This window comes from Rhinoraja longicauda, chromosome 41, assembly GCF_053455715.1.
Source record: "Rhinoraja longicauda isolate Sanriku21f chromosome 41, sRhiLon1.1, whole genome shotgun sequence".
Lineage (NCBI taxonomy): Eukaryota > Metazoa > Chordata > Chondrichthyes > Rajiformes > Arhynchobatidae > Rhinoraja > Rhinoraja longicauda.
In genome coordinates this window covers 166217-180726 of record NC_135993.1, presented here as the reverse complement: position 1 = coordinate 180726, position 14510 = coordinate 166217, and the positions used below count along the sequence as shown (strand labels likewise).

Genomic DNA, 14510 nt, shown 5'->3' with positions numbered 1-14510 from the left:
GGATGCCAGTGGGGGTGGTGGCCAGTGGGGGAGGATGCCAGTGGGGGTGGAGGCCAGTGGGGGTGGAGGCCAGTGGGGGTGGTGGCCAGAGGGGGAGGATGCCAGAGTGGGAGGATGCCAGAGTGGGTGGAGGGCAGTGGCGCTGCAGAGGCGGCCAATGTGGAGCGGCCGTTGGCAGGGCAGGGCGGTGATTGGCGGGCCCGCTGCGTGTGTGCGCCAATGAGCGGCAGGCAGCCGCAGGACCCCGGGCCCGGGGCGGCCGCGCCAGACGCCTGGCCTCAATGATCAAAAGTGAAAGAACACTCCCCAGTCCGAGATTGATTCAGGGGGGGGATCAATGCACGGATAATCACACTCAGATTTTTTTTGGGGGAGAAAAATTACATGTGGAATGCAGTGAAAAACGAATGGAAAACATAACAATTTAGAATAAAGAAAAATCACCTGGTGAATAAATATTTTGGAGGATGGGAGTGTGTTATTTAGTTGTGCCCTGTGAGTGTTTGAGGAGAGGGGCGGCGTTGAGCTGAAGGTTTGATAGTGATTGTGTTTCCTGACAGGAGAGTGCGGGAACAGCTGCTGGAGCTGACCTCTCTCAGCCCCTGATGTGATGGCGAGGAAACCCCGTTAGGCAGGCGCTCTTCATGACGGTGAGTTCCTTTCGAGTATTACAAATTTCTCTTAAATGTCTTTCCCTTATTTTCCCTCTCTCTCTCTCTCTCTCTCTCTCGCTCTTTACTCCCCCTCCCCACCCCTCCCTTCCAGAGAGAGAGAGAGAGAGAGAGAGAGGTAAAACAACAATCCCTGAAAAAATGTCCATTATCCCTTTTTACAAAAAAAATACCCCCCTCCCTCCGCTCAAACCACCTTAGTCTTTTTTCCCCCTTTTTTAATTAAAAGGAACCCTAGCGCAGGAAGGTAGACAATAAGCCGAGGCCGCCTCTGCTCGCCCATGTGTTCCTGTCGCAGGTCATGTTGCAAGCTGCTACAATGTATCTCTTGTCCCTTTGAAGTGGCTGCGAATGGAACGTTGATACACGTCCCAATGTTGCTAAATCCCAATGTTGCACCTTGGCCCTCCCCCCTTCCCCCCCCCCCTTCGCTTGCCTCTCCCTCCTTCCCCTCCCCTTTTTAATGTGTGAAAGTTTTCTTGCCTTCTCTCTCCTCCCTCCCTTTATATATACCTTTCCCCCAATATATGACCAGGGTTAATTTTTAGGCCCACTTTTTCTGAGGGTACATCCACATCGTTCCACCCCCACTCCTCTCCTCTCCTCTCCTCCCCATCAGTTGCAAACGTCACTTGCACTTTTTAAAAAGAGAATAAACAACTCACAGTATCCAATGCGTTTGCATGTACGAAGTGTGTTGCAATTTGATTTGTTGTTCAGTTGTTACTGCTTCGATTTTTGTCATGCAATTGAATCTGTTTTTTCTCCCTATCTTCTCTGAAAAGAAAGTGCTTGACGACTTTTTGACAATTACTCTGCCTAGCACTGACTTTCTCAAAAGTTATATTTCACTTTTAAACCAGAATGTTATGCTGCTGAAAATTGTGTTGTTTCAAATAACTAATTTTATAAACATTGGTGGTGAAAATTCCCTTCTCCATCCGAGAGTGCTGTACCTTTTATCTTGCACATTTTAAGGTCTCGCCTTACTGTTTTTAGCTTAACTTTTCTGGGGTAGTATGACACAGCAGTATTGATATTCAAAATTGCCATTGGTTTGTTGGTAGTTTGTACTGAATTGTGACTGATCAGTGTAGGAAAATAACTGCAGATGCTGGTACAAATCGAAGGTATTCACAAAATGCTGGAGTAACGCAGCGGGTCAGGCAGCATCTCAGGAGAGAAGAAATGGGTGACGTTTCAGGTCGTCTCGACCTGAAATGTCACCCATTTCTTCTCTCCTGAGATGCTGCTTGACCCGCTGAGTTACTCCAGCATTTTGTGACGGATCAGTGGTCATCTCGGGAGCCTCGAGCTCCTGGCTCACAACTGCTTCCTCACTGGTTTGTGAGAACAGTGGCAGTAGTGAGAAAGTTGTGCACCTCATTGCCTGCTGATGGCTGTGCCTGAGATTTACCCCCATTGCCCCCTCGATCTGCAGCCAGCTCCTCCTTTCGTAGCAAAGTTCTGGGGGGCCGGGGTTATGTTTTGTCTCTTGCCACCATTTATTTCAAGCCTTGGCATTGTTCCACGTTTGATTTGATGGTTTCTTATCTCGGGCCAAGGGTTAATTTGGAATATGCGTTCTTGTCTCTCCACGTGTGTTGTGAGTTTTTTTCCCTAGTTAATTTTAAGCAAATTATGTCTCTGAACTGTAAATATTATGTCAGAAATGCAGTTGAAAGAATATGATTAACAATGTGCAGAATTAATAACTGAAAGAGAAAAGGGGTGAACTTTACACCTCATTGATGTGATCAGAAAGATAAGGAGTTTTGTTGCAAATGTGTTGAAGGGTTGTTGATTGGAGCCCCTGTCATTGATGTTTGACCAGTTTTCTCACCAGCTTGTTATGTATCCCACTAAATGCTTCCACCGTCCCTCCCCCACCTCCAACCATGCCTGCAGTGTACACAATGCTGAGGTTCCACACAACCTCGTGGAACTTAGGGTCTCTCTTGTAGGGGCTGTCGCTGATGTGAATTAGCTTTTGCAGACTCCGTTGACACTTTTGGATATTTCATGATTTTCTAAATAGAGAAGGAATTTACATTCATCAAATAAACAGATAAAATCTTTGTCAAATCAGTCTTGAGATATCTGTGTGGAATTTGCATACTGCACTGAGAAATAAGTGTTGGGGAAAGTAAATAAAGGGCACTGGCTAGACACAAGATGCTGGAGCAACTCAGCGGGACAGGCACCATCTCTGGATAGAAGAAATGGGGGATGTTTTGGGTCGAGATCCTCCTTCAGACTTAGAACTCGGAACTGAGTCTTGGAAATCAGTGGAGAATACAGGAAAGGCTGGCATGCGAGTGGGTGAGGAGATGTCCACACGTGGGGTGAGATGTCCACACATGGGGCGAGGAGATGTTCACACGTGGGGTGAGATGTTCACACGTGGGGTGAGATGTTCACACGTGGGGTGAGATGTCCACACGTGGGGTGAGATGTCCACCCGTGGGGTGAGATGTTCACACGTGGGGTGAGATGTCCACACGCGGGGTGAGGAGATGTCCACACGTGGGTGAGATGTCCACGCGTGGGGTGAGATGTCCACACGTGGGGTGAGATGTCCACACGCGGGTGAGGAGATGTTCACACGTGGGGTGAGATGTCCACACGTGGGGTGAGATGTCCACACGTGGGGTGAGATGTCCACACGCGGGTGAGGAGATGTCCACGCGTGGTCGAGGAGATGTCCACACGTGGGGTGAGATGTCCACACGTGGGGTGAGATGTCCACACGCGGATGAGGAGATGTCCACGCGCGGGCGAGGAGATGTCCACGCGCGGGCGAGGAGATGTCCACGCGTGGGCGAGGAAATGTCCACGCGTGGGCGAGGAGATGTCCACGCGTGGGCGAGGAGATGTCCACACGCGGGTGAGGAGATGTCCACACGTGGGGTGAGATGTCCACACGCGGGTGAGGAGATGTCCACACGCGGGTGAGGAGATGTCCACACGTGGGGTGAGGAGATGTCCACGCGTCGGGTGAGGTGTCCACAAGTTGGGTGAGGATATGTCCACATGCGGGGTGAGGAGATGTCCACGCGTGGGGTGAGGTGTCCACAAGTGGGGTGAGATGTCCACACGCGGGTGAGGAGATGTCCACGCGTGGGCGAGGAGATGTCCACACGCGGGGTGAGGAGATGTCCACACGTGGGGTGAGGTGTCCACGCGTGGGTGAGGAGATGTCCACACGCGGGTGAGGAGATGTCCACACGTGGGGTGAGATGTCCACACGCGGGGTGAGGAGATGTCCACACGTGGGGTGAGGAGATGTCCACATGCGGGGTGAGGAGATGTCCACACGTGGGGTGAGATGTCCACGCGTGGGCGAGGAGATGTCCACACGCGGGGTGAGGAGATGTCCACACGTGGGGTGAGGTGTCCACGCGTGGGTGAGGAGATGTCCACGCGTGGGTGAGGAGATGTCCACACGCGGGTGAGGAGATGTCCACACGTGGGGTGAGATGTCCACACGCGGGGTGAGGAGATGTCCACACGTGGGGTGAGGAGATGTCCACATGCGGGGTGAGGAGATGTCCACACGCGGGGTGAGGAGATGTCCACACGTGGGGTGAGGTGTCCACAAGTGGGGTGAGGATATGTCCACATGCGGGGTGAGGAGATGTCCACACGCGGGGTGAGGATATGTCCACATGCGGGGTGAGGAGATGTCCACACGCGGGGTGAGGAGATGTCCACACGCGGGGCGAGGAGATATCCACACGTGGGTGAGGAGATGTGGTCACCGACTCTACACCCACCTTACCTGCGTGGTCACTATGGGGGCATTTCTAATGGGCAGAAGGGGGTAGCCCCTCTGGCAGCTTATGCTATGTACCTACCACCTTCTGCGTGAAAATGTTGCCCCTCAGGTTCCTGTTAAATCTTTCCCCTCTCACCTGAAACCTATGTTCTCTGGTTCTTGATTTTCCACATTCTGGGTAAAAGTGTGCATTTACCCTTTCTAATCCTCTATTATTTTATAAACCTCTTTAAGATCACCCCTCAGCCTCCTGCGCTCCAAGGAATAACTTGCCCAACTTCTCCTGGTAGCTCAGTCCCTCAAGTCCTGGCAACATCCTTGTAAATCTTCTCTGCACTCTTTCCAGCTTGATGACATTAAGAGTGTTCCTGGAATGAATAGCCAGAGTGATCAAAAGATACCCCATCGGCCACTGAGTCCACGCCGACCAGCGATCACCCGTTCACACTAGTTCTATGTTATCCCACTTTCTCATCCACTCCCTACACACTAGATTAGTTTAGTTTATTATTGTCACGTGTAACCAAGGTACAGTGAAAAGTGTTTTGATTGCGTGCTTTCCAGTAAAAAAAAAACTATACATGATTACAATCAAACTGTCCACAGTCTACGTATAAACTTTACTACCTTTAGTGCAAGATAAAGTACGATTAAAGATAATTCAAAGGTCTCCAATGAGGTGGATGGGTGGTCAGGACCGTTCTCTAGCTGGTGAGAGGACGGACGGTTCAGTTGCCTGATAACAGCCGGGAAAAAAATGTCCCTGAATCTGAGTTTGTGCGTTTTCACACTTTTGTACCTCTTGCCTGATGGGATAGGGGAGAAGAGGGAGTGACCAGGGGTGAGACCGGGTGTGAGACCGAGGGTCCTTGATTATGCTGCTGGCCTTGCCGAGGCAGCGTGAGGTGTAGATGGAGTCAATGGAAGGGAGGTTGGTTTATGTGATTGTCTGGGCTGCGTCCACAATTTCAATGCAATTTGTTACGGCCTCGGATGGAGCTGTTCCTAAACCGTGCTGTGATGCATCCCGATAAATTGCTTTCTACGGCACATCTGTAGAAGTTGGTGAGGGTTATTGGGGACATGCTGATCTTTGTAAAGTTTCTAAGGAAGTAGAGGCGTTGGTGTGCTTTCTTGGCCATAGCTTCGATGTGGCTGGTCCAGGACAGATTACTGGTGATATTTATTCCTAAGAGCTTGAGACTTTCAACCATGTCCACTTCAGTAGGCGATGCTAGTCTGAATTTACTGAACAACATAGAATGGCACAGAACAGGCCCTTCGGCCCACAAGGTCCGTGCTCAGCATGATGCCTGCGCATAACCCACACCCCTCCGTTCCCTGTATATTCATGTTCTCCCAAATGCCACGAGTGGTTGACACTTGTATCTAGTGAAGCATCTTTATAGCAAGTATCCACAGGGTGCCAAGTGTCCTCGTTCTGCAGAGTGATTGTCACTTGGTTGCTCTTTGTGGCGACCCAAGGTTGTGGAGGAACTTGGTTTGAGTTTGTTTTGTTTATTGTCACGTGTACTGAGGTACAGTGGAAAGCTTGGGATGGCGACCTCAGACTCGATGCTTTACCGCGGGTTCCCACGGCAGCCAGCTCGAGCCATGCCATGCTCTGTCAACCGTTATTGTTCCAGTTCTGTGCGTTGTTTGGTGAGTCCGGTTTTCTTGTTCCTCTGCCCATCCTTGGGTGCCGAGCAAAGACTGGCCGGCCCCCCAGAGTCGCAGTTGAGGGGGTGCTGCACCCCAGGAGGTGCTGAACACTGCATTCTCTGCTTTAGTTTAGAGAGACAGCACAGAAACAGGCCCTGAGGGCCACCAGGTCCCTGCCGACCAGTGATCCCCGCACTCTATACCACTGCACTACACACACTAGGGAGTGTGGGAGGAAACCAGATATCCCGGAGAAACCCTCACCTGGAGAACGTACAGACAGCGCCCGTAGTCGGGATCGAACCCGGGTCTCTGGCTCTGTAAGGCAACAACTCTACCGCTGCACCACCATGCCGACCAATTGTAAGTAACCCTGAATTACCATCTCCCCCATTCTTCTCCTCTCCATGCCCCACCTGGACTTGCACCTATTTCTCCCCTCCACCTACATTCCAATGATTTTACAATTTGCAACTCTTTAATCCTTTAAACGTTTGACTTGCACCTTCTGTTTTTTTCATTTCTGGCCTTTGTCCAACTATCTGCCTATCAAACCTCCCACCCTCGCCTGTGTCCACCTATAAACCAACTGCACTTTGTTCTGCCCCTCCTCTCTTGCAGTTTTCTTCCCCCCCCCCCCCCCCCCCCGGTCTGAAGAAGGAACCCGACTGGGAACGTCACATCTCTGTGTGCTGCCTGACCCTCTTAGTTACTCCAGAACTTGGCACTTTCTTTTATAAACCATCAACTGCAGTTCCTTGTGTCTGTCGGATGTGGTTTCAAACCGAGACTCTGTGCTTGGGCGTGATGGATTCCACGGCACTCTTTCACTGACCTCTCAGCTCTTTGTCCAACATCAGATGATCCGCCATTGATGTTGGAGAATCTCGGTCTGTACAGGGTCTGACGGTGTGTTGGATGGTCTGGGTCTGTACAGGGTCTGACGGTGTGTTGGATGGTTTGGGTCTGTACAGGGTCTGACGGTGTGTTGGATGGTCTGGGTCTGTACAGGGTCTGACGGTGTGTTGGATGGTTTGGGTCTGTACAGGGTCTGACGGTGTGTTGGATGGTCTGGGTCTGTACAGGGTCTGACGGTGTGTTGGATGGTTTGGGTCTGTACAGGGTCTGATGGTGTGTTGGATGGTCTGGGTCTGTACAGGGTCTGTACAGGGTCTGATGGTGTGTTGGATGGTCTGGGTCTGTACAGGGTCTGACGGTGTGTTGGATGGTTTGGGTCTGTACAGGGTCTGACGGTGTGTTTGAGCCTCCAGCTCTATACAGGTTCTCGTGTCGTGTTCGATGGTCTCGGACCATACAGGTTCTGATGTTGTTGGAGGGTATTGTTCTCTACAGATTCTGCATCACCTGCATCACAACGCTCACTGCAAGAAGTAGTTCCTCCTGCCACCTTTGTCAACTTTGAGAGGGTCATGAGGGATGGGGATCACCCGGGGGGGAGGGCACATTAGTGACCACGGTCAAAGATTCTGGGTCAAACGTGTAGTGCTAACATTTCGTGGTGTAACACTGCTGATATTTTTGTTCAGTTTATTAATGTGAAGTGAAAAGCTTTTGTTATTGAGTGCTATCCAGTCAGGGGGAAATCTATACATGATTACAATCAAGCCTTCCACACTGTATAGGTACAGGATAAAGTGTATAATGTTTAGTGAAAGATAAAGTCCGATTAAAGATATTTCAAACTGCAGATGCTGGTTTACAAAAAAAACTCAAAACGTAACTCATGTTCTCCAGAGATGCTGCCTGACCCGCTGAGTTACTCCAGCACTCTGTGAAACGTCACCTATCCATGTTCTCCAGAGATGCTGCCTGACCCGCTGAGTTAGTCCAGCACTGTGTGAAATGTCACCTATCCATGTTCTCCACAGATGCTGCCTGACCCGCTGAGTTACTCCAGCACTCTGTGAAACGTCACCTATTCATGTTCTCCACAGATGCTGCCTGACCCGCTGAGTTACTCCAGCACTGTGTGAAACGTCACCTATCCATGTTCTCCAGAGATGCTGCCTGACCCGCTGAGTTACTCCAGCACTCTGTGAAACGTCACCTATCCATGTTCTCCAGAGATGCTGCCTGACCCGCTGAGTTACTCCAGCACTCTGTGAAACGTCACCTATCCATGTTCTCCACAGATGCTGCCTGACCCGCTGAGTTACTCCAGTTCTGCACAAGCCAAAGAGCAATACACATGAATCCCCAGACCACCACATTCTTGAACCTTTCACAATCGTTGCCTTCCCTCTTTTCAGTCTCCTACCAAATATCATCCAGCTTTCTGCTCCCCATTGCAATCAGCCTGAAGAATGGTCCCAACCCGAAATATCACCTATTCATGTCGTGCAGGGATGTTCCCTGACCCCCTGAGTAACTCCACTTTGTGTTTTATTCAGCTGTGTTATCCAGTAGGCAGCATGACCGCAGGGCCTTCGGCTGTGTGGAAGGTTGTGGTCAATGCCACTGCGACCCTCTCCCTCACTGTGTGTGGAATTGTCAGCCTGACTAACATCTCCGCACCAGAATCTCCGCACCCCCTCTGTCTGCTGGCATCGAGGTGCTGCTGAAACACACACCTCCACATAGAGGGACAGTTCCTTCCCAGCTGTTATCAGGCAACTGAACCATTCTACCATAACCAGAAAGCAGTGCTGAACTACTATCACACTATCTTTGATCGGACTTTACTGGCTTTACCATGCACTAAATGTTTTTCCCTTATCATGTATCTGTACATTGTGGATGGCTTGATTGCAATCATGTATTGTCTTTCTGCTAACTGGTTAGCACACAACAAAAGCTTTTCACTGTACCTCAGTACATGTGACAATAAACTGAACTGTTGCCCTTGGTGGGGTGTGACTGCTCTCACCTCGGGCTCAGCCCCCGTGGAGTACACCCCCCCTCCGGTCTTGGATCCACCCCCGTACAATCCTTGTGCTCGTCACTTATCTATAAGTTGCTTTCAGCTTCCCTTTTCTATATGTGCCAGTCTTTCCTCCGGCTCTCTGCCTCTCGTTTCCTTTTTCTCTCTCCCTCGGAGTTCACCGTCATCACCCTGGCTTGCTTCCTTTATTTGTCTGTTTTACTCTACCTTGGGTCATCCTTCTGCAGTTGACAATAGGATTGGAAGGGACCAAACTGAACGGTCTTCTCATGCTGGAGTATGGTTCCCAACTCCCATCTGCCTCATTGGACACCTTTGAACTATCTTTTATCGGACTTTATTAGACTAATATTATATCTTTCAATGAATGGTAATTCGAATTTCACTGTACCTTAATTGGTACATGTGACAATAAACTGACCTTGAAAGCTCAAATGTTGTACCTTTATCCTTTATCTGCATTGTGGACGATTTGGTTGTGTCTGTATATCGTCTTTTACTGGAAAGCACTGTACCTCGGTACACGGGACAAAAATAAACTAAATTACATGAAAACCCCAGCCTGTGTGTGCGTGCCCTGGTCACCATCTCCCTGTCTCTGGCAGTTGCCCCACTTACCCGCGGCACCGGATAAGCTGGGAGCAGGGCATCTCTCGCCCGTTTCTCAGCAAGCGGAGAGATGATAATCTCCTCACTTCCACGCTGGAGAGTGGTGATTGGAGAAACTCCTGGTTGGGGGGGAGGGGGGGATGAGGAGAGCGTGAGCCCACCTTAATCGTCAGCCCAACAAAAGCTCGGCCACTCCAACACTCTGACAGTGGGAACTGCCACATGTCTGAGGAGTAACACTTGCTCCATCTGGGCAGCTGACCCCTGCTGGACTCAATATCAAATTCTGCCACTCTGGATAACTTACTCTGTCTTTCTACCTGCAAGGACTGTTTTTTTATCCAGTCATCATTTTGCTTCAGATTTTCTTTTTTTCCTATTCATACAATTTGCTCTGCAGGGTATGTTTCAAGACCTAAGGGGTTGTTAGACACAAATGGATATGGAACGCAGCTTGGTTTGGGAACAGTTGTGCCCAAGATCACAAGAAATCACAGAGAGTTGTGGATGTAGCCCAGTCCATCTCACACACACCACACTCCCCACCATTGTAGATGGAGCCCATCACACACACACCACACTCCCCACCATTGTAGATGGAGCCCATCTCACACACACCACACTCCCCACCATTGTAGATGGAGCCCATCACACACACCACACTCCCCACCATTGCAGATGTAACCCAGTCCATCACACACACCACACTCCCCACCATTGTAGATGTACCCCAGTCCCACACACACCACACTCCCCACCATTGTAGATGGAGCCCAGCCCATCACACACCACACTCCCCAACATTGTAGATGTAGCCCAGTCCATCACACACACCACACTCCCCACCATTGTAGATGTAACCCAGTCCATCACACACACCACACTCCCCACCATTGTAGATGTACCCCAGTCCCACACACACCACACTCCCCACCATTGTAGATGGAGCCCAGCCCATCACACACCACACTCCCCAACATTGTAGATGTAGCCCAGTCCATCACACACACCACACTCCCCACCACTGACTCCATCTACGCTTCACAATGCCTCAGGAAAGCAGCCAACATAATCAAAGACTTGTCCCACCCCGGTCATTCCTTCTCCTCCCCGCTCCCGTCGGGCAGACGGTACAGAAGCTTGAAAGCGCACACCACCAGACTCAGGAACAGCTTCTTCCCCTCTGTTATCAGGCTTCTGAACGGCCCTTCCATAAGCTAGGGTACTGTCCGATTCACCTCTACCCCATTGCGAACATTGGACTTTGTCTGTGGAACTGGTGCGCTACAATGCTGAGAACTCTATTCTGCACTCTGTATCGTCCCCTTTCTACCTGTTGGACTTGAGTTTGACTTGCTTGTATTTATGTGGAGTAGATCTGATCTGAGCTGCTGGACAGCAGTCAGAACGATGCTTTTCACTGTACCTCAGTACATGTGACAGTAATAAACCCAACAAAAATAAAGCTCAATGTGCAGGCAGAGGAGATTAGTTTATTGGCACCTTGTTTGGCATGGACATTGTGGGCCAAAGTGCTTGTTTGTGTGCTGTTCTATGTTGCTTTGCAAGTCCCAGCTCGCCATGTGTGTCTCAGTGTGGAAACAAGGATGCTGGTTTACAAAAATTGACAGAGTGCTGGAGTAACTCAGTGGGTCAGGCAGCATCTGTGGAGAACATGGATAGGTGACGTTTTTGGTCGGGACCCTTCTCCAGTCTGAGCCTCGCTCGGTGTGTGTGTGAGCCTCGCTCAGTGTGTGTGTGAGCCTCGGTGTGTGTGTGTGAGCCTCGCTCAGTGTGTGTGTGTGTGTGTGTGTGAGCCTCGCTCGGTGCGTGTGTGTGTGAGCCTCGCTCGGTGTGTGTGTGAGCCTCGGTGTGTGTGTGTGAGCCTCGCTCGGTGTATGTGTGTGAGAGCCTCGGTGTGTGTGTGTGTGTGTGTGTGTGTGTGAGCCTCACTCGGTGTGTGTGTGTGTGAGCCTCGCTCGGTGCGTGTGTGTGTGTGTGTGTGTGTGAGCCTCGCTCGGTGCGTGTGTGTGTGTGAGCCTCGCTCGGTGCGTGTGTGTGTGTGAGCCTCGCTCGGTGCGTGTGTGTGTGAGCCTCGCTCGGTGTGTGTGTGTGCCTGTGTGTGCCTGTGTGTGCGTGTGTGTGCGTGTGTGTGTGTGTGTGTGTGTGTGTGTGTGTGTGTGTGTGTGTGTGTGTGTGTGTGTGTGTGTGTGTGTGTGTGTGTGTGTGTGTGTGTGTGTGTGTGTGTGTGTGTGTGCGTGCGTGCGTGCGTGCGGTCGGTCGATCGATTTCCTGGAGGAGCGAGGTGAAACGTGACTCACTCACCGCTAACACAGCGAGTCTGCTCTTTCGTTGGGGAAACTGCCGACAGAATCACAAGCCCTTCCTGCGGCTAAATACTCTCTTTATTGACTCCAGGCCCTCTGCCTCCCTGCAGGAGTCAGCTGCCATTTTAGAACATGCCTTTAGCCGTCTGATTGGCAGCTGAGTTACAAATTTAAAGGGACCCCCAGCATGTGCTGACGTCTGCACCACTCCTGTCCACCGCTGCAGTTGGAGTTACTGGGCATACAGACATTCGGCAGGGAACGGCCTCCCTCCCCCCCGCACCCCCCCCCCCCCCCCTTCCCCCCCCCCACCCCTGGCCTCCCCACAGTCACCAAGTCCTGTAACGCGATCTGCAGCTCTGAGGAAACTTCCAAGTCCGAGCCCACAGCACACCCCCTCCCCTCAGTAATTAACCACAGAATGTGGAAAATGTACCGTGCTGAGTCTCACTCAGAGCTGACTGATGGAGATGCTGGAAGCTTGTGTAGAAACACACTGCTGCAGGAGCTCAGTTGGTCAGGCAGGCAGCATCTGCGCAGGGAATGCACAGACAAAGCTTCGGGGCGGTACACTTCTTCAGATCATTGGCTTAATCGGGGGGAGGGGGAAGAAAGCTGGAAACTGGGAGTCGGACAAGGTCTGGCAAGCAATGGGTGGGAGAGGGGGGGCAATGGGTGGGAGAGGAGGAAGCAATGGGTGGGAGAGGGGGAAGCAATGGGTGGGAGAGGGGGAAGCAATGGGTGGGAGAGGGGGAAGCAATGGGTGCTGGGGGGGGATGTAGGGTGATGGTGTGGGAGGCTGGGGGGAAAGATGTAGGGTGACTGGTCTGGGGGGGGGGGTGTAGGGTGATAGGGGTGGAAGACTGGGGGAAAGGTGTGTGCACAGGGTGGGGTGGGGGGGGCAGGGTGAAGTGCACAGCAAGCTCCCACTGAGTTGAGTTTATTGTCACATGTACTGAGGCATAGTGAGGAGTGTTTGTTGCGTGCTGACCCGCGTCAGCTGGTGACCAGGTGGTGGGTTTCGGGTTTGCTGATGAACCTGGTCAGCTCCTGTTTTGCACGATCTACACTGGGAGAGTTGAGATGGGGTTTGAAGTGAATGTTCCGTCCCCTCGGTGCTGTGGACAGCATCAGCCTGGGCTGTCCAAGGTGACCGAAGTAGCACTGCGGCACGGGCTGGTGGCTGGGTGGGGATGCTCCCTGACTCCCTCCCTGTGGCCCGTCTACCTGGGTCTATGCTACGTGATGTCCTATCCAGCTCTTGCTCCATCCCCCATCAGTTAGGGTATTTGGAAATAGTTGGGACGTTATTACAATTGTCCAAGAAATTGGAGAGGACACACTTGGGAATATTGTGTTCAGTTTTGGTTCAGGAAAGACGCCATTAAGCTGGATGGAGTGCAGAGAAGATTTACATGATGTTGTCAAGCCTTGAGGCACTGAGCTACAGGGTGAGGTTGAGCAAGCTACGAGTTTATTCCTTGGAGTGCAGGAGCCCGAGGGGTGATTTTATAGATGTATTTAATATCATGAGGGGGATAGATAGAGTGCATGCAGAGTTTTTCCCCCTCTAGGTTAGGGAATCCAGAAGCAGCAGATGTAGGTTTAGGGTGAGAGGGGAACAATTTAACAGGAAAGTGAGGGGCAACTTTCTCGTGGTGGGTGTATGCCAGAGGAGGTAGTTGAGGCACTGTAACAACATATACAAGACACCTGGACTGGTACATGGATAGGAAAGGTTTGGAGGAATATGGGCTAAATGTGGGCAAATGGGACTGGCTTAGTTGGAACATTTTGCCGGGCTGAAGTTTCTGCTTCTGTGCTCTACGACTCCGACTGTGAATGAGAGCCAATTGTGAAATGCACTCCCTGAACCTGTGTGCGTTTGGGGTCCTGTGAAGCTGACCCACCTGCCTCATTGGCTGCCCCTCGTGACCCAGGGTCAGCCTCGGCTCCCTCAGGCACTCAGGGCTTATTTATGTCCAATCAACATGTCAGTGTGTTTTTGATCTGATTTTTGAGGCTGAGTTATCAGTCTATCTCAGTCTGAAGAAGGGTCACCCATTCCTTCTCTCCTGAGATGCTGCCTGACCTGCCGAGTTACTCCAGCACTTTGTGGTACAGTCTATCTCAGTTGATCACTTGCTTCAGAAGTTTGTTTTTGAGGAGTTTGCATCTCTCTTCAGGATCCATAGAAACACAGGGCAGTGCAGTGCAGAAACAGGCCCTTGTATGTCAAATTAGACCAACCCCATCTACACGGGTGTAGGAAGGAACTGCAGATGCTGGTTTAAACCGAAGATAGACACAAGGTGTTGGAGCACATCAGCGGAACTCGGGTCTGAAGAAAGGTCTCGACCCGAAATGTCACCCATTCCTTCTCTCCAGGGATGCTGCCTGTCCCTTCTGCACATGATCTGTATCCCTCCATTCCTGCCTCTTCATGTGACTAAATGGCTCCTAAATGTTGATGATGTATCTGCTTCCACCACCTCCCCCCAACAGCACCCGCCAGGCACCCACCACCTTGCCGAGCAGCACCCGCCAGGCACCCACCACCC

General features: G+C 51.2%; 1 protein-coding gene across 1 annotated transcript in view; it reads left to right on the top strand.

Annotated features, from left to right (window-relative positions):
* Window positions 1-315: 315 nt before the first annotated feature.
* LOC144611880 (BRD4-interacting chromatin-remodeling complex-associated protein-like) overlaps window positions 316-14510 on the top strand; it is a 70248-nt gene continuing 56053 nt past the window's right edge. Inside the window, exons 1-2 of the mRNA XM_078431207.1 lie at window positions 316-447; window positions 561-650. The gene's annotated coding sequence lies outside the window, so the exon portion shown is untranslated. The remainder of the gene's footprint in view (window positions 448-560; window positions 651-14510) is intronic.